The sequence below is a fragment of the Anser brachyrhynchus genome (assembly GCF_964034855.1).
Source record: "Anser brachyrhynchus genome assembly, chromosome: 1".
Classification (NCBI taxonomy): Eukaryota; Metazoa; Chordata; class Aves; order Anseriformes; family Anatidae; genus Anser; species Anser brachyrhynchus.
Genome location: NC_137694.1, coordinates 84,292,777 through 84,311,777, shown reverse-complemented (window position 1 = coordinate 84,311,777; position 19,001 = coordinate 84,292,777). Strand labels below are relative to the sequence as shown.

Sequence of the window (19,001 nt, the reverse complement as noted above, 5' to 3'; positions counted from 1 at the left end):
AGATTTTTATTATTGTTATTACTACTATTTAAATAAAAAGTAATAGCCAGGGCAATACTAGCCCAAATCCTGAGCATATTGTTGACTTATTGTATAATCTTAAGTGTTCACTTTTCCTGGCAGTATCATTTTAAAGGTAAAATTTAACCTGGTGGAGGTGGAAGGGATCATTGCAATTCAATGGATAGCATGTTCAAACTCTTAACTATTAGAGTCCATTTTAGCAACTGTAGAGTTTCTGCTTTCTTCAGTAACAACACATATTCATGAAGCAATTCACTAGCAAATATTGATATTCCAGAGTAAATGGAAACAAAACACAGATTTTCTTTAAAAGATAGAGAACCTATTAATGACCACCACCACCTTCTGCACACATTCTACCTTTATTTACTTCCTCAGCAGTAATATTCTTGCACTATTTGTTGTCTCATTCTTTTTCCTCTCTCCAGTGAAAGCAATTGATATTCCCAGTGAAAGCACTGAAGTTGCAGATATGTAGACACTTGACAGAAAAAAATCAGGAATCCTTGTTAAGCATTAAACATATCCAAAATTTTGGAACATGGGTAGTGATATACTAAAAAGTAAAGTTAGTATGAAAGATGTTTGATTTGTTACAGCTCACCAAGCCCAGGATTACCGATTCACCAGAAGGAATGTTTGTATGAGCTCATTGATAGTAAAACATCTGCTGTCACAACACCTGAAATTTGTAATACTTTACAATCAGAGAATGGATATAACATCAATAACATGGCAACTTTCAAAACAATGAATTGTGCATTTGACTAAAGTTACTAGTTATTTTTAACCATGTGATTAGCAAATAGTGAAAGTATACCTCTGTAAAAAAAAAAAAGTTTCTATAATTGTAATGATATACTGTTCTCCAACAAGCTGTTGCAAATTATGTTCCTGCTTTGATTAAATTTGCTGAAAAAGTCACCTGTTATTTTCTGTGAATAGCTTCTTCCAATCTTCACACCCTCCAAGTTTTCATAGCCACATTACAATCAGTGAAAAAAATATTTCCTAATGAAAGAATGTATGTACCCTTGTCTTGTTCTTATATTTGTTATTTCATTGTAACAGAGGTTTTCCTTCATAATTCAACTAAGACTGAAATAACCCCCTCACCCCTTCACCCCCCCCCCCCCAATAAATGTGGTGGGGTTTTGAGGTATTATTTTAATATTTCTTTTCCCAAAGTGGACAGCAAACTATTCCTTCCTTTAAATAAGCTTATGTTGGCAATGAAAAAAAAAATCAAGAAAGAGAAACCTAAATATAATGCCTGAGGGAATATTGAGTTCAGTTGTGAAAAAATAAAATTTCTTTCCTTTGAAAATCTGAGAGTAAAAGCTTGTGGCTTTTGTACAATAGCCATGAGTAATGCATACAAGTGACATTTTTTATTGCATGGGATTCTCCTCATCCACATCTCTTATTTCTTTGAGACAATTCAGGCAATCAGCAATGCACAGACAACAGATCACATTGTTCTTAGTGCTAAACAGATAATCAATAGTCCAAGGCAATAAAATTAAATGTTTTTAGCTTTATTAAACTTTGGAGACTGCTGGAGAGTAACTAGAAAATAAAAGCAACATTAAAAGTCAATTAGCACAACCATTATAGCAAAATATTTGCTTTCCATTCCACTACAAAACTGAATTATGAAACAAAGTAAGTGAGCCTGGAAGCTCATTGTTATAGCCATGTGAGGATTATATATCCATTTAGCACCAATAGGAATAAAAATTTATAATGCAAATGCAGACTGAGGCAATCTACATGACAATCCAATAGACGTTTGGTCATATCAATGAACAGAAGAAAACAAAGACCAACTCTTTATGTTGTTTTCTTTCAGTTCTTCTGATGTTGCAGAGATTCCTTGGGGATTAGAGGTTAGTACGTGCTATGCACTCATGACCCACGTAAGTTATTAAGGTATGCAAGTAGTCCATTAACATCTACTAATTGAAACTACTCAGTGTTCTCAAGTAAACTATGCAATTAAGCATTTTAATGGATTTAGCAAAAATGTTTAACACAGTTGGTGGAGCCTCAGAGCCTCCAGATCTCAGATAACTCCAGAAACATCAGTTATATTTCAGATAACATCTTTCAATAAACAACTATAAGAAGAAAGTTTAAATCATTGAAGTGATTGAGACGTTACATTTTAGATTGAAATTCAGCTTTAATTGAATCAGCACGTGTAAGTTTTTACAAAGAGCTGCAGTCAAAAGAAGCTTCCAATGTATATACTTAAAGTATACACAACTACATATTAAAGCTTTCACAAGTCACATCCTTGGCAAGTTTATTTCTGGTGTCTGTAAACTCAACAACTGAAGCTTGTGAGTGACAGAGATTAATCTGTTTTAAGCAAGATTAAACAAAGTCATTGTAACAAATATATTTCTGTCTCTTATTTGTGAATCTAGCTTTTCAAAATGTCTGGGTCTTCAAAATATTGTTTTATCCAGATACTGTGCGATGCTACGTAAGTGACAATACCAATGATCCCCAACAGAAATAGTTGTGGAGCTCTGCGGGGGGCTCTCAAGAAATGGTGGGTATAGAGGATGATATACCTTAGCTATCACTCAACTCTTCACAGCAGTTCTGTTATAGCTTGTGCAGCTTAAAGCCATTGGTTTCTCATTCTAGAGCACATCATTTCTGAAAAGCGGTGAGCAATATTAGCCTCTTCAGTAAAAATTAAAGCTGATTTTTTTTTCCTATATCCATTAAATGTCTCTTTTTACAGACTAAAAGGGAAGATTCCAGATTACAATTATCAAGAAAATTCACCTTACAATAATCAGAAAATTGACTGAAAGACAGACAAATAGGCTATAGTGGAGCTCAACTAGGCATTAGCAGTATAAGCATAGGTAACAGTAGTTTCAGATCATGCATCAAAATGGGCACACATTCTTTTAAAATTCAGTTAAACTCTGAACACTTGACTTTCCATAAGGGTTTGTCCTTTTCTGCCAAAATTTCTATTCAAATAGAGACTTCTAATCCTTTGAGATATTTTCAGCACATACCAAGACTCAAAGTTTTATTTTGGGCTTTGTTTAAAATTTAATTCAGGTATTTCCCAGTTGCTTTGTTCATCAGTCCTTTCATCACCTCCAGCAACATAAAACAGATTAGGTAAGGTCAATTTGAAGCTCGTAAGATAGGCAGATACGGTTTTCATGAAAGCATATTTACCTCACTGCCAAAAGCGTTGTTGCAATTCAAATTAGAAATTCTTTGAAAAAAAAAAATACAATGTTAACATTTGCAGTATTTATACTACTCTTTTGTACTAATGGTTATGTGAATCATTTAAGGATTTTTTTTTGGTATTTGTTTTTTAAGTATATTAGTTTAGCTGCCAGTATTTACAGATTTAACTTCAAGTGTAAGTGCTGCTATCTGAAGAGCAATATTAGTTATTCGTACTTTATTTTAGACTACCTGGCTGTGTGCCAAAAAGGTAGGGAAATGAGCTTAAAAGCAGCTTTTCCCAGAGTACTCAATAAGAAAATAATAAGATATTCTTTTGACGTATCCATATGAACAGGAACTTAAAAAAAAAAAATCAGTGAGCGTGTAGGAACCATATTTGAATTACCTAAAAAAAAAAAAGTCAAATGCTTTGATCAATGCGGTTTATTGGTTTTCAATTTTGGGGGAGGAGGGTTGGATTTTATTATTGCTGTAGTAGTAGTAGTTGACTGTACTAATTCAAGTCTTCAGTCACGGTCCTTTCATACTATTAAACAGTTCCTGGAAATTACCCACATATCAGGAACTGCAGTGTCATGCTTATTCCCCATTTACAAACTTGAAGTTCTGCCACAAGACACAGAAAATTGTTACTTTCCTCCCCTTCACCCTCTCTCCTGTCCCCGGGGAGAAAAAATAACAAAACAAACAAACCAAAAAAAAATGTATGTATATATAATTATTCACTGCAGAAGACATCATTAGGATCAATATTTCCATAATTTGTTGTGCCTGTGGTTTTAAAAGGAATCTTATTTTTGTTTTAGACAATACCATGGGCTTCACGTCACGCTCTAGCTTCTTCTTCGGTCTAGACATTATAATTTCTTACTGTCTCCATGCCCTTTCAACTTTACAGCATTCCTCATTGTTAGGTTTCCTGCTGAGGCCCAGAGAGATCATGTTTGACTCTCGTTTGCTAGTCATCATTCATCTGTTTCTCAACTTCAGTGTGACTTCTGAGATCAGTCAGTCCAATGGACTCCCTGCCACATCTCTCTCGCTTTTAAAGCCTGATGTTTGCCTTTCCCACCATGCCTATTACTCACTGTCTGGGACACCTCCATTTCTGTCATAAATAAATAAATATCATGTGCTGCTTTTAGTCACATTCAAAGACACCCTTAACATCTCCTCAAGTTTCAGTTCTTGACATCCAAAGAGCTTCCTTCATCTTCCCAAGTTGTCAAGTATCTTTCCTAACATAGAGTAGCTGTTGTCAGTATTAGTTGTCAGTGTATGGCAAAGCATACATCAGTTTTCTGTAGTCTCAAGGCATAGATAAATAATTGTCTTGTTTCTCTTCACTGCAATAAAGAAACTGCACCTATTTATCCAGCTCGTGAACAGATGGACCAGACTGCCTCCTTACTACTGAAAGGTTTACGTGAGTGATATGCACTTTATAGAAACAGAGGACGGAAGATATTTTCACAGCTACAAAATATGCCTGCTTCTCAGTTTTAGACAGGTTTATCTCACAGATTTCCAGAAGCATTTTAGGCTGTTTGCCCTTTTAACTTTGCGTCTCCTTACTACACTAGGTGACTGTTTTTAAATTTCCACAAGACTAGGAGTGGCAGTAGAAAATTAATCTCTGCCTATTCACTTAGATCCAATCATATCTCATTCTCGTGTTGTCTTCTATCCCCACTAGAAGAAAAAAAATAATAACCAGGCTCAAACGGAGCAAAATGAAATCCAAAGCAGAAAATTATATTCATTTTCCAGAGTCTACCACAAGATGAAGGAAGAAGACGTCAGAATAAATTATTGTCTAGTGATATTTTCGAAAGATTCATCTCCCTCCACCCCCGTCTCTCCCCCCCTCCCTTTTTATATATACATATATATATATATATATATATGAACACTTAGGATCGTGTTTTGCCCATCCTCAAAGACACATACACATAAAAAAACAGTTATGAAGAATTATTATCAAACATAATTCTACAAAAACAAACATAAAACCACCACACTGGTATTAATAGCTTCAAATTTTACAAAGCTGATAAAATTAAAATAAACTGCAGTACTCTAATGAGATAATAATCTTATCATAACTGGAAAATACGGAGGTTTACCAAACTCTAGGTAATCAGAGAAAGAAGGAAAAACAGCAGTAGGACAATTTACAGAATAACGTGGAATAATCAAACACTTCTTTCCTGAAAGTCAGTTCTAACAATTTCAAAAATCATTTACCTCATTAAGAAATACAAAAGGAAAAATTGTTGGGCTGCTCCCTTCCTCTCACGTTATTCCCCAGAGCTCATGAAAAAAGAAACTCTCCTACTTTGGTGAATCCGTCCTCACCAAACTGCTACTGAGCCATCAGGAGAGCTGAACTACCTTTCATCCCACTCCAGGCTGTTCCTGTTTTTTTACTCCTCCTCGCTTCACTTCCCACTACAACTAGATGCTCTTTTTCCACTTCTTGATTTGGTTAATGACTGCAGCTCTGCCAAGAACCTGTATTCCCTGTCAAGAGCTCAAAACTTCCAGCTTCAAATACATCTCCAGCAGTCCTTTTAGTGCTCTTTCTCAGTCTGTGTGTAGCACAAGTCTGCATGCCACTGTTTAGATTTTATTTTATTTTTTTTTTACAACTAACTGTACTAGTTAGGTATAGATAGTTGGCATGATTATGCTGACATGAATTGCTTTGTATGAAGACCTTTTCATATTATAGAACATACATGAAAAGGCATGAAATCCATATTAAACTTTTCAGCTCTATCACTTCTATCTCTTTCTTTCCAGTTGTCAAAAGGATGCCTTTTTCCTCTGTGGTTTTCTTCTTGCAAATACCTATAAGAAAATAAAGATTGAGTAAACAACAAATACAGATTTATTTGAAGCAATCTTACAGGACAATTATATGTTTTTTTTTTTCTCATTTTGGTTTGGTTTTGTTTGTTTTCCTATTGGTATGAGAAGATGCAAAAGAAATCTTTCTTCTCCTCTTAGGCATCTGCCTAAAATTAGAGGATTTATTGAGAACAGTCTAGAGCCACCATATGGAGAAGCATGTACTTCACCATGTAAACCAAGTGAGGTCTGGGCTGTCTTTCTGGAAGTATTAATAATTATCCAATATACCCAATACAACACCCATTAATAATATTTCATACTTCAGCTACACTCATATGCACCAAGTATAGTCTCAACATTCATTCATCTGTAATTATCAGCATCAAAAGAGGAAGGAAATGGATGTGGAAAGGAGGGCAACACTTCTAATGCAATCAGATATAAAGTCTGTTTACTGATTTCAGGTTCCAATAACGTTAACTGAAACATATATATGATCTTGAGACTCCTTTAATACAAATCTTATTTGAGCTCTCCTTTCTGATGAGATTTTAAAATCATTTGGCTAATAAAGTACAAAGCTGAAGTTTGAAGGAACATCATGTGTTTGTGATACTCCTTGGAGGACTTTGTAACCACAGCAGAACAAAGATGTGTTTGCTTTTTGGCAGCATTCGGCAGAAGAATTTCAGTGGTTCACTGGTACATTTTTTGGATAAAGTTTAAGGCTATGGTTTAGGAATGCCTTGGCTAATGTCCAAACTATGACAATTTGCTTTAAAGGTATTTCAGTAAGACATTTTGAGAGAGCTTTTTTCGCTCATTATAGCATCTTGAGAAGAACTCCATGTCATAACTTTTTAAAAAGTAAAGCAATGTGATTTTTGGCTTTGAAGGTTTCTCTTAAGTTTATTGTAAAGCGGATTTAATGTTTTCTAGAAAACATAGATTACTCCAAGGTACTTCATGGATATAAGTGCAGGAAGAATTACAAAAACAAACTGGGAGCCCTCCACCAATGTCTTCACAAAATAAATAAATAAATAAACAAACAAATAAATAAATAAATACAAAAGTAACTTAAAATCTCAACAAGCTGAATATGAGATATCAAATTGTTGCCAGATAACACGAAACTGAAGTCTCTTTAATTTCAGTGCATCTCACTTGAAGCCAACAGAGACCAATGCAATTCTATGCAAGGAAATTGAAAGTCTTTCTCATCTGTCTGCAAGTGATTAAAAAATAATAATAATAATTAAAAAATATTAATAAGCTAAATTAAGAACCGTACTGGAAAAAAAAAAATCTTCTGGTAACAAAACTTGGTATGTTGATTCTGTGGTCCAACCTTTTCCTTTGGCTGCATCTGAACACCACAGGACAGTTATTTTTCATAAGTATGCATACAAGTGAGGCCTCTTTGCCTTAAAATTAGCTCCTCTCAAAAATCTCCTTTCCATGCTTGCCTTCTCTACAGGTCATGATAATTACCAACTACCTACCTGTAAAGCACAGGGGAGTATGTAGTTCTTTAAAAAAACTTTCTCCTTTCTAATGTGTGCCAACCCTGAATGCAATCTAAAATTACTTTCTATTCAAAAAATAATTTTAGTACATAAGAAATATACAAGCCACAATGAAACACAGCTGAGATCAAGACCAAAACCAAGACCAAAATGATGCAAAAGTATTGCAGCTGTATGAGGGATATACAGAGGCAGTATTTTTGGATATAAACATTCAGCTAAAAAGGTTTTGTTTTTTTAGACATCAGCTGTTCAGTAGGAAGTTAGAATTTCCCTCAAAAGATCTATCTTTTTTGTTAGTGAAATACCCTATTCGCCCCAAAATACTGCCTTAGGGAAACATTATTGGCCAACAGCTAAATACAGACATTGATGGAAAAAGAATTGACTTTCAACTTTATCAAAGTCTTGATGATAAACTTCCTGTTATTTTTCTACTTCTGAGCTACAAATATGCCAGGCAAGATAGAACTTTATTTTATACCCAGCAGTAAACTTGCTGACCTAATTACTGTGTATTATAGCCCCTCAGTGAGTCCATACAATACTCGCTTCAACAACATTTTGAAGCATGTTATTGAGTTCCTGAAAAAATCTCATCTACCAAACACACTTAGAGACCTTTCAGATATGATCAAGTGTAGCTGAAATGAGTCATCCTTCACAAATCGTTGATTAATGTGGTGTATGAGTGCAAACAACACAGACTGCTTACTCTCTCAGCTAAGTTTGTCTGAAGACTGACCTACTCAACTATATCTTATCAAGTATTAAAAAATAACAGAGAGTAACTAGAGTTGCTGTCCTTTTTGTATCCCCTACCTCCCTAATAAGAGCACAGGCTGAGTTGAAGGATCATGCTTGCTTGTGCAAATCTCCAGCAGCAGGAGATTTGTACACTTCTGTAGAGGATCCAGCACTTAGAAGGGGAATGTCAGCTGTTCCGCATCTGGTCATGGTCCACACTCCCTGCCCTCATGGGAAACCTTGTCCTGAGGTTCAAAGACCTGCAGCAGTTTAGATCCTATGTACACCTGAAACGCTGTATCATTATATGAATATTGTATGTTTTCTACACTGTTATTTCCACTTACATTTAAACCTTCATTATCTACGTACCATAAGAAGATAATTCCACCATTCTCACTTCATGTTTCAACTTGACTTAGTATAATTTAAATTGGAGAATTGTCAGGGTTTTGTGTAATATTGGGAGGACTTAATGACCCAGGAAGCACCTTTCCAAGATCATGTTTCAAATGAAAATGGTGGTGCAACTGTTGTGGTCTAAGGATGGAAGTGAGATGAAAAACCTTCAAGAGCTCATATGGTCAACTGGCTCAGCTTCCCACACCCCAGCTGTATCAGTCAGTCTAGTTAAAGATATTATGTCTTTATATGTTGTCTCTTTTCAGACCAAAGGTGATGTAATCTAGAACTGATATCCTCCACAGATTCAATTTTTCAAGCATACTTTTTTACTTGTTGGTAGAAGCTCCAACAAAAAGGTTTTCACAATGACATTTAAGATTTCTTTAAGAGAAGGAACAAGAATACGGAGAATTAAGGACTTCACTGTCTGAAATTATTTTATTCAATCCACATTTTCCTCTTCATTTGCAAATAGGAAAGTTTCTATGTGTCACTTGTGTCACTTCACTTTTCTCTGATAAATTCTTCTGAAGTTCTTATTCTCTCCTGAACTCTTTGTATAGCACTAATGCATTTAGCTTTTTCTTGACATTGTCTTTTCTGTGCAGCCTTCTCTATGTGGATATATAGTCTATTTTTCACAACTTGTTCAAACTTATTTAAACCTTTATGCTTTCTGCCTTTCTGCCTGCACTACTACAACACATGGAGCAGTCTTGGTTCATATTTATTTATTTATTATTAATATTATTAATCGGGGGGGGGGGGAGAGTAGACACTATCTAGGATGACTATGCAATACTCAAGTCTCCAATTCCACAGTACATTTAAAAATACACCACGTAGAGAACTACAGCAGAAAACCTTGAAACAGTGAATTTTTCCTTCACATTCAAATATTAGAAACAGTGACACCTCACCATCACTCTTCTAAAATGTAGAAATCCCATTTTCCATTTTCCTGTGCTTCAAATCTGTGTGACTTCATATATGACAGAATGAGAATGCAGTCTTTGGACTTGCTGTGATTTGTTAATCCAGAAGCACAATGAGAAATACCTATCTTGAAATTGTGGACTTTGCTCTAGGGCCATATCAAAACATAAACTCACAGGCTCCACTGATGGATCTATCAGACCCATGGTGCACGTAGAATGATTTGTAGAATCAGACTGGTGTACATATACCAAGTGACTTTATATTGCCTGTGCAATGAGACTAGGCACACATACTACATGGGGGTGCAAATCCCCTTCAGATGCTAACATTTTGGTTACAAAAGATTTTTAAAGAGCTGAAGTTTCCTCCACTCATTTCTTTTTGCTCAATGTCCTCACGACTGAGTTTCAGCCCAAATGTTTTTGTTGCTGTTGCTGTTGTTGTTTTTCCTCCTTCATTTGCTTCCCAGACATTCTTAGACATGAACGTGACTGTACAGTATGGATGGACAAAGCAATGTTATCAGCTCACTGAGAGTATCATGTCTCTTAACTGTTTACTAACTGCAAGCTCAATAGCATCATCAGAGATTAATAGGGAAGGGAAGGGAAGGGAAGGGAAGGGAAGGGAAGGGAAGGGAAGGGAAGGGAAGGGAAGGGAAGGGAAGGGAAGGGAAGGGAAGGGAAGGGAAGGGAAGGGAAGGGAAGGGAAGGGAAGGGAAGGGAAGGGAAGGGAAGGGAAGGGAAGGGAAGGGGAGGGGAGGGGAGGGGAGGGGAGGGGAGGGGAGGGGAGGGGAGGGGAGGGGAGGGGAGGGGAGGGGAGGGGAGGGGAGGGGAGGGGAGGGGAGGGGAGGGGAGGGGAGGGGAGGGGAGGGGAGGGGAGGGGAGGGGAGGGGAGCCAGTGGAATTGCGAAGTGCAGCCATTCCTATCTGCTTACAACAGCTGTCAATCAGACTGGAAGTGTTTTAGGCTTTGAACAAAATGATTGCTTGGAGGTCTAGGCACACTAGTGCACAAGGAAATGCATGCAGGATTGCTTTCCTCTTCAATTGTATTCCTTCATACTTGGAAACAAAGATCGCTGCCAGCTTGAGTTGTATGAAATCATTATTTAATTGTATCTTTGTCTTATACTTCTATTGTAAGAAAAGCTGTTATTCTTAACTATTGTCTACTCTTACGTATGGAGCATTCTGATCAATACAGTGTAATTTCTGTATATATGTTATTTTGTACTGTTCCTATTCAGTCCTTTTTGAAGTCTCATTTTAATCCTTCTTACTTTTCCTTTCTCCATTCCCAATATTTCCTTTCTACATTTTCTGACAACTCATTACTAGATGTACTGGCAGTTGTGTAACACAGGATACTTGAGAAAAGCCCAGGACATTATTCTATTCTAACTTCAAAATCCAGTTTCACACTCAGATGTTGTTCTTCAGAGACCATTCTACTGTTTTCATTGCAGAACTGCCTGACATTCAACTTCTATCCTCATCAGTATGCTTTTTTTTTTTTCTGATATTCAGGAGGCACCTTCTGCTTTCATAAATGGGAAAGGCAGAAAGGGAGGAATCCACATTCTTTAAAACTAATTTGATCCAGAGGCAATGAAGTGGCAGTAGTCCCTCAGACTTTTCTTCAAATAGACTACCAACCTAAGGTTGGTAGAATAAAAGGATAAAAATTATCTCCAAGTAGAAAAGTGAATCTGGGGAATTAACAGGACAGGAAAGACTTGGTTATGCTTCAAACTACTTTTGCAAATTCTGTTTCCTCCACAACAGAATGAGAAATCTGTGTTCCGTTAGTACACTGCAGCAACACTTACATATTTACAACATACAAATCGCTCATTTTAAATATGTGAAAACTTGTATGTTTTCTAATTATTCTTGCCCTGGGAAAGGCAAAACAAGTTTGTCATGTTTTGTGATCTTTCTGCATAAAACAAAGCATTATAATGTTAAAAAGAAATCCTCAACATACTTCTGTGCAATGGGGTGTAGGTGCTATTTGTCATTTATTTATGTATTTATACTTGAGAAGTTCACTGAAGCTCACCACGAGCCTATGTTTTTTTCTCAAAACTTATTGAATTTTTTAACAGACTCTGTGTTGCTGTTAGGTAACATAAATACACGTATTTTTTTCACACTGAATAGTCATTAAAAGTAGTTGTCCACTCCACATTCAAACTATACTGTGTAAATATTTCTGTAGATAAAAAAAGTGTTATATTTGAGCAGGACTTTGGATCAAAGGGACAAGTCAGCTCACTCCCATTGACTTCAGATCAGGTTATCACAGGGTGCTTGTACTACAGATAAGCAAGTTATTTGCCTTTATACACTATATTTTGTTCCATACAAACACATGCTATCACTTACCTTCCTACATAGGAAGGCATGCTTTGCTGAGTACTGGAGATCAAAAAATGTAATGATGATACATGACAGTCACTGTCAACTTTACTACCTCCCTAGAATGCCCCATGTTCACAAGTACCATGGTACATGACCATCGTTCTCCAAGGACAAGTTGGTAGCAGACATGTCATCGCATTCATTGACTTTGGAAACTATTCCAAGAAGAAGCTATTCCAAAACAGCTTTGGCTGTTAAACATGTAAAACAAGGAGACTTGTAGACATCTAGAAAACATAGAAATGTATTATATTGGTAATCTGAGCCTGTGTTAGCTATTTAACCACTGCATGCATCATCATAACCATGTGTCATTGATAGTTTTCTTGTACACTACAAATAAATAACTAAATACTCTATATACAGCCTTGCTTATATTATGCAGGATACAGATATTAGGCGCACACACACGCACACATACAAGGAACACATAGGCATAAAGATATCATTGTTATACTTTAAAGAACTTTGGTTAGTGTAATGTTTTATTTATTTGCTCATCCTCCATCAAGCTATTAGCTAGAGTGATAATTGATCAAGCAATTGCATTTTAATTGTGGTAATAGGGCAGCTTTCTGATTTATTCCTCTTTGTTTTGTTTCACTACAAAGTAATCATCCTAGCTCAGATGTTTAACCACCCACCCAATTTATCTATTAAAACAGTTTCACAGCTATATTTCATTAATCTCTGTAGGCACTACAATGGCTATGGCAATTTCTCTCATTCACACAGTAATTTTTTAATTGTGATGCTGTTGGTTATCACTTCCTTAATTTGAATTTATACTGATCTAATATTTTTGTTAAATTTGCAGGTGATAGAAATTACCAATAATTTTATTATTATTATTATTTAAATACGATAAGCCTGACCCTGTCCTTCTTAAAATTGATGTTAAGCAGCTATCTCTTTAAGGTTATTATAGAAGGTGTAAGATCCATGGAAGTGTAACAGGATACAAGAGATAAGAAGCGTATGCTGAGCTCTCAGATAAACAGAATCTGCCATAAGTAGATTGAAAGTAATAAAATAAAATAATCATAAAATTGGCCTGAAATTGTAAACAGCTACAATATCATCTGTTTTCAAAGTAACACAATTGATATTTAAATTAAAAAAAAAATGAAAAAGAAAAGTATTATTCTATGTGTATCTATAATATTATTTGAAGGGTGCATTGCTAGAAGCTTGTTAGTTGGTATATCTCCTCCGAAAACAGAAATACTACTGCTTTGGGCCATACGTGTCACATAAGAGGTAAAATACCCAAACCAAAGTAGCAACAGAACTTGGAGAACAAAGAGTTAGAACCTTCTTCCAACAAGATGCGAGATCTTAATGATGCAAGCTGTAAGGTAGGTCTGAAATTCAGTACTAGAGGCCTGGCTTTGAGCTAATACTACAATGCCTCTTTCATCAGAGGTTACTGATACATAAAAATCCTGATTGCTTTCTCCCACCTCTGCTGATCTCTCTAGACATGCTGAGTACTCCATTCAAAGAACATTTCAACTACCACTGTTGATTCTCAGACTGCAAGAGTTGTTTAAACACTATATTTTCCTCCATGCTTTGTTTTAAATTTGTCTCTTTCTGCCTACATGCCTGACAAAATCATGGGCTCATCGCAAATAACCTTATGCTGCATGTTTGACTTTTCAATAATATTTGTAAAAATGTCTTTGTAATGACATCTGTATTTATGTTGGTAGCTCCCAACTAGACTGTAAGGACGTTGACATATTAACAATACCCTATACATGGGACCCTTTGGGTAATGTCTCCTTGACTTCTATTCTTTTGTGTAGGGCAAGAGGATAATGTTTAGATCTTTAACTGTCTTATGCATTGCAATGTATTGCAGGATTTATTTCCAGATAATCTCTGTACATTATTTAAAAGACCTCATTAAAACTTGTAACGTAAAACCTACAAACGTGCATTATTTTGATATATGCTGTTTATATAATGGATATTATCTGCAAGACAGTCGTATAAGTTTAGGTCCATGTGACAATCCTGCATATGCAAGTGCTTACATTGCTTTCAGTTCTCAGTTTTGCTGACCTTTGCCATTATTGTCTCACGCTTACCCTCTGTTTAACAGTCCATACATAAATGCTGTGTCTGTTTGTTGTTCTTTTTACTGCCTGAATTTTCAAATGGGAAATCTTTCATTTGGTCCAGTGATTTTTTTTTTATTATCCAAAAAGCAACATAATTTAAATATTGTAAATTAACAGTCTCTATATTTTTAATAGAGAAAGCTTACCATGATAATTATTTTTTTTCCACGTTCTCCCTTTTAATAAGGAATAAATTGCTTAATTTTTAAGATATTTTTTATTCCACATGGGAGCCGATAGATGTTCCTTGGCAAGCCATAACCTGAGAAAGAAAGAAAGAAGCACAGGTAAGTGAAATTCAATGAATAAATGACCATGGAAGTAACTACATAATTATTAGGGAACGTGACAGATCATTTCGACAGTGCAGGAGGGAAATTAAAAAAAAAAAAAAAGCTGTCGACAAATAACACCCTCCCCCCCCTTTATTTATTTATTTATTTTGAGTCTCTCACAGCAGCCCTCACAATAGCACCGCAAGGACAGCTAAGAAAGGGGAGATCTCACGCCAGCCGTTCAGGAGGTGGCTCTCTCTCGGTTAAACACCAGAGGTAACGAACCCACGAAACGGGGCGCGGGGCTCGGCCCCCCTCGCCTCCCCCCAGCCCGTGGCCGCTCGCAGCCGCTGCGCTTTGTAGTTTCCCGGCGCCGGAGCAGTAGGACCCAGGGGCCCTCGGCAGCCACCAATAGAGGCTGCTACCGGGATCTATTTGTATGCGATGCCTCCTGCCCCGCGAATTAATAGCAATACAGATAACGGCTCTGAAAGAATGCTCTTCTGGAGAAGGATTTGATTTTCCGGGGTCCTGATACTGGGGAGAAATCCGGTTCCATCCCCCTTTTTGATTTAAAACTCTCCTGAACAGCTTGTCGTCTTCAGCGCTCCCTCTTTCTCTCTCTCCGTATAAATACACCTCCCCGCAGCCCCGCTCTGCGCAAGGAAAGTTGGAAAAGGGCAGCCTGGGCGATGGGGCTGCCGCTGCCCTGAGAGCCTGTGGAGCCCGGCGGTGAGTCCCGCGGTGATGGGGTGGGGTGGGGTGGGCAGAGCACGGGATGGGATGGAAGGGGATGGGATGGGATGGGGGCTTCTCCCCGGGGGCTGCGGGAGGGGTCGGGGCGGGAGATGGCGATGCGGGAGCCCCCAGAGCGCGGGGGGAGCGCTCCGACAAGTTTACCCGCAGGTACCGGCGGCGGGTTGCTTGCCCGCAAAGTTGCCTCTGCTCCGGTGCGACAAAGAAGTTTGGCCGCGGAGAACTCGGAGGGGGGACCGGGGGGGCTCCCAACTTGTGCGGGGCGAGGAGGAGAGCCGGCTTTGTTGTCGCCGCGCCGCCGGGAGCCTTTCCCCTTCCCGGGTGGCGAACGGGGGTGGGGATGTGGATGTGAGTGTAGTATGTGATGCGCGTATTTACCCACCTATGTGTAGGTGCATCGCGAAAATCGGAAAGCGGGAGGGGGCTGCGACACCGCACCCGGCGGGGGGGGGAAAGAGAGGGGGGCACCACTGGGCGCGCAGCCCGCGGGTGTGCGGTCGCCTCCGCGCACAATGGAGGGCCCCCAGCGTGGGGGGGGAGGAGGAGGAGGAGGAGGAGGAGGGGGGAGGTCTCCGCTGCAGCTGCTACTGCTGCAGTGCCGCAGCCCCCCGCCCCGAGGGGCAGCGCCCCCGGGCAGGGAGCTCGGGGGGTCGCAGGTGCCGCCCCTGGCCCGGGCACAATGCAGGGGGAGGACGGGGGGGGCCGCAGAGCGCGGCCGGAGGGGGAAATTGGGGTGCCAGAGGGGAGAACTGGGGTGCCAGACGGTTCATCTCGAACGTGATCAGCGCTCTGACTTAGTCCATGTGTTTGTAGGTGATTTTTTTATTTTCTCTATCCGTGTTCACTGGGGTGCGTTAAGGTTAATTAATGAGCGATGACGCAAAAATGAATTTAAATGAGGTGAAGTTGTTCTTAATTTTAATTTCACTTGCTGGTGTTTCGCATCTCAGTTACAAAAAGTAAACCTTTAAAGCTGCTGGCTATTGTGAGTACACTGAAGAACTTTGTGTTGGGCACTGGGGGGATGTTTTATGACATGCCTGTTTCACAGGCGTGTGAGCAGAAGGAATACTTTTCTAATCTTTGACCATTGTCCCATAGGTGCATGTACAGGCTCAAGTGAGAGGCATTTGAGCAGGCTTTTAAGAAGGTTTCTTATTAAACTGTTCATACGCTTCGCTAATACAAGGCGAAGCCTTTGCTGGATGCAGTTTGTAGGCAAAACGGGAATGTCCTGTTATATTATGAAGTAATCAGGGTAATCTCAAAACGTAATGTCTGACTCTTTTTTTTCTGTGTGCTTTTTTTCCTATATTTATTTTATATTTGTCCATCTTCTTGTTTTCTACTTGCATCTTAAACTGATATAAATTCCAGTGACATCACACTGGTGTAAACTGGCTATAAAAGTTGGAAGACCTCGTATGTGGTGATTAGAGACAAGGAAGGAAGGCAGAAAGCTAATAAAATTATTGTAGTGCTTCTCAGACTCACTTTCACTGCTTCATTCATCTTCAGAAACAACCCTCCAGCAAATGCTGCTGGACTTCCACAAATTGTTTGGCAGTTGTGTCCAGGCCCCTACAATAGTGGACTCTTACCATGACTGACACTTGACCAGAAACTGCGCTGATTTCCATAAGAATTCTCATTTAACAAAACAAAGGATGCTATTGTGACAGTGTGAAACAGAGGAAATCTCAATCCTTACCTCTTGCTTCTATCAGTAACACTGAATCCTCACCAGTTGAATATTGGGCAAATGAGGAAGAATCAACCAGCTCTGTACCTCTGTACCTCTGTAATGAGGTACCTGCAGGTATCTTCACTATGGCATAAGCAAGCAGTTCATTAGACATAGTCTCCTTTTAAAGGGAGCTAAATTCTTAACAGAAGGGAAGGCTATTTGAGTTCTGTAGCTTTTTTGTTGGTATTTCTTTTATTTCTGTGCTTTATTTTGGTTTCGCGGACTTCTCTTGTGTTGCCACAGGAAAAAAAAATCGAATTTGCTACAAATTTTGATTTTGTGCAGATGAACAAATGCTGTATACTTTCCTTATCTAGTAAGTGTTAAATGGAACTGAGAGTAGAGAAGTCTGATTTTACATCTGAGTTCTGTGACTTGATTGTTGTGGCGTATGGCTAGGTATACATTTAGCAGACTTGCGGTGTTCAAAACGTAAGTGTGAAAAAGGAGGGTCAGGGTGAGGAGTGGGTGGGAAAAGTAAGGGATTTAGGTTTTCTTGACCTTACATGTGAGAGGAATTCCAGGGGCTGTGATCCTTCTGGGGTGGATTCAGCTGTCAAGACAAAAGTGAAATGACAGGGTAATGGATTTTGTTTGTCCAAATTACGAACTTGCTCTCATAATTGTGTTCTCTGTCCTAAGAGACATCTAATAATCTCATGTTGCTTAGAATCAGATCTATACTTCCAGGTAGCAGGTAACAGAAGTTACGTGTAATGCATTAATCCTACAAACCTGTTATTGTAAAGGCAGGAGATGAAGAATTAAATGATGTGGGCTTACATTTTATTTTCTCCACCTGTGTGTCTACTCCAGATAGTCTCTTCTGTGTCTTCAGATGTAGAAAGAAATACAAGTTATCCCACTTTTTTTTTTTTTTTTAAACATAGCATATGTCCTTGTTAATTTCCTACCTACATGCTTGTTAAGGTACAAGACCAGGAATTTTTTCACATTTAGCTCTTGAGGAAAATACTAGAATCACAGTAGATCAAGACTAAAGTTTCTTGTAACAACATTTGTGAACACTTTACATTATTTTTACAAGTATTAGTCAAGACTTAGGAAATTACAGGTTCAGTGCTTGGTTCTATGTTCAAGGAGGAGTTTGTGGCCTAATGTTTTTTGCACATTTTTCTGTGTTCCCTAATGTCTAATTCAACCAGTTTGAGTGGATTTGCACAGGTTTACTTGCATCATAGGGAAAATGGCCTCCTCAAGAAAAATTTAGCCAATTTCAAGGGTCATCAAGGTGATAAATTACACAGTAGAAATATGAAGAGAAACATTGTGTTTTCCTCTGCAATTCTAATATGCATTAAAATAAATAAAAGGAATGAAACTGAATAGGCCTTTAAAGAACTGTAAGGCAAGCATAAATACCTTGAGCACATAAGTTAAACATACAGCAATACTGAGCACTCGTATAATTCTAATCCAGCACAGTGAGGGACATAATGAAATAATAATAAAAAGGGATAATATTTTATGTAATCTGCAAGAGATTTAACAATTATCTTGTGTTTCACCTGTAATATTCTACCCGTCTAAACTGCTCAGTCCATAAATCTTTCATTCCCTATCCATCTTCTAATCATCAGCCCCATGAGTTCTCTCTCAGCACCATCAGTTTATAGCCTGCCAAACACATCAATCCTTTCCCTCAATTAATTCTCTTTTCCAGACTTCTCCAATCATTAATCTGTCCTTGTCCATTTTAAGGTCCACATGTGAGCCTTCTTCCTGTCTATCCTGGTTAGCTCAGTGTAATTTTCCATACGGGAAACGTTGTTTGTTTCCAGTCCTGTATCACCTATCTTAACAATTTCTTGGTCTGTACTCCAGGCCTGCCAATTCATGAGAACTTTACATATTTTCATATTTTATTTCCCCGGGTATCCTTTAGCTTTCTCCTCTGTCAGTAGTGAGCCCAT

At 38.2% G+C, this 19,001-nt stretch overlaps 1 long non-coding RNA gene across 2 annotated transcripts; it reads right to left on the bottom strand.

Moving 5' to 3' along the window:
* Positions 1 to 1,280: 1,280 nt before the first annotated feature.
* Positions 1,281 to 16,106, bottom strand: LOC308193720. 2 transcript variants are annotated; one of them, XR_013949872.1, is made up of 3 exons: positions 15,465 to 16,106; positions 14,436 to 14,551; positions 1,281 to 6,111 (listed from the first exon to the last, which is right to left on the bottom strand). It is a non-coding gene; the product is annotated as an uncharacterized lncRNA (long non-coding RNA). The 2 variants fall into 2 exon arrangements; XR_013949873.1 differs by having other exon boundaries at positions 15,703 to 16,106.
* Positions 16,107 to 19,001: the final 2,895 nt, after the last annotated feature.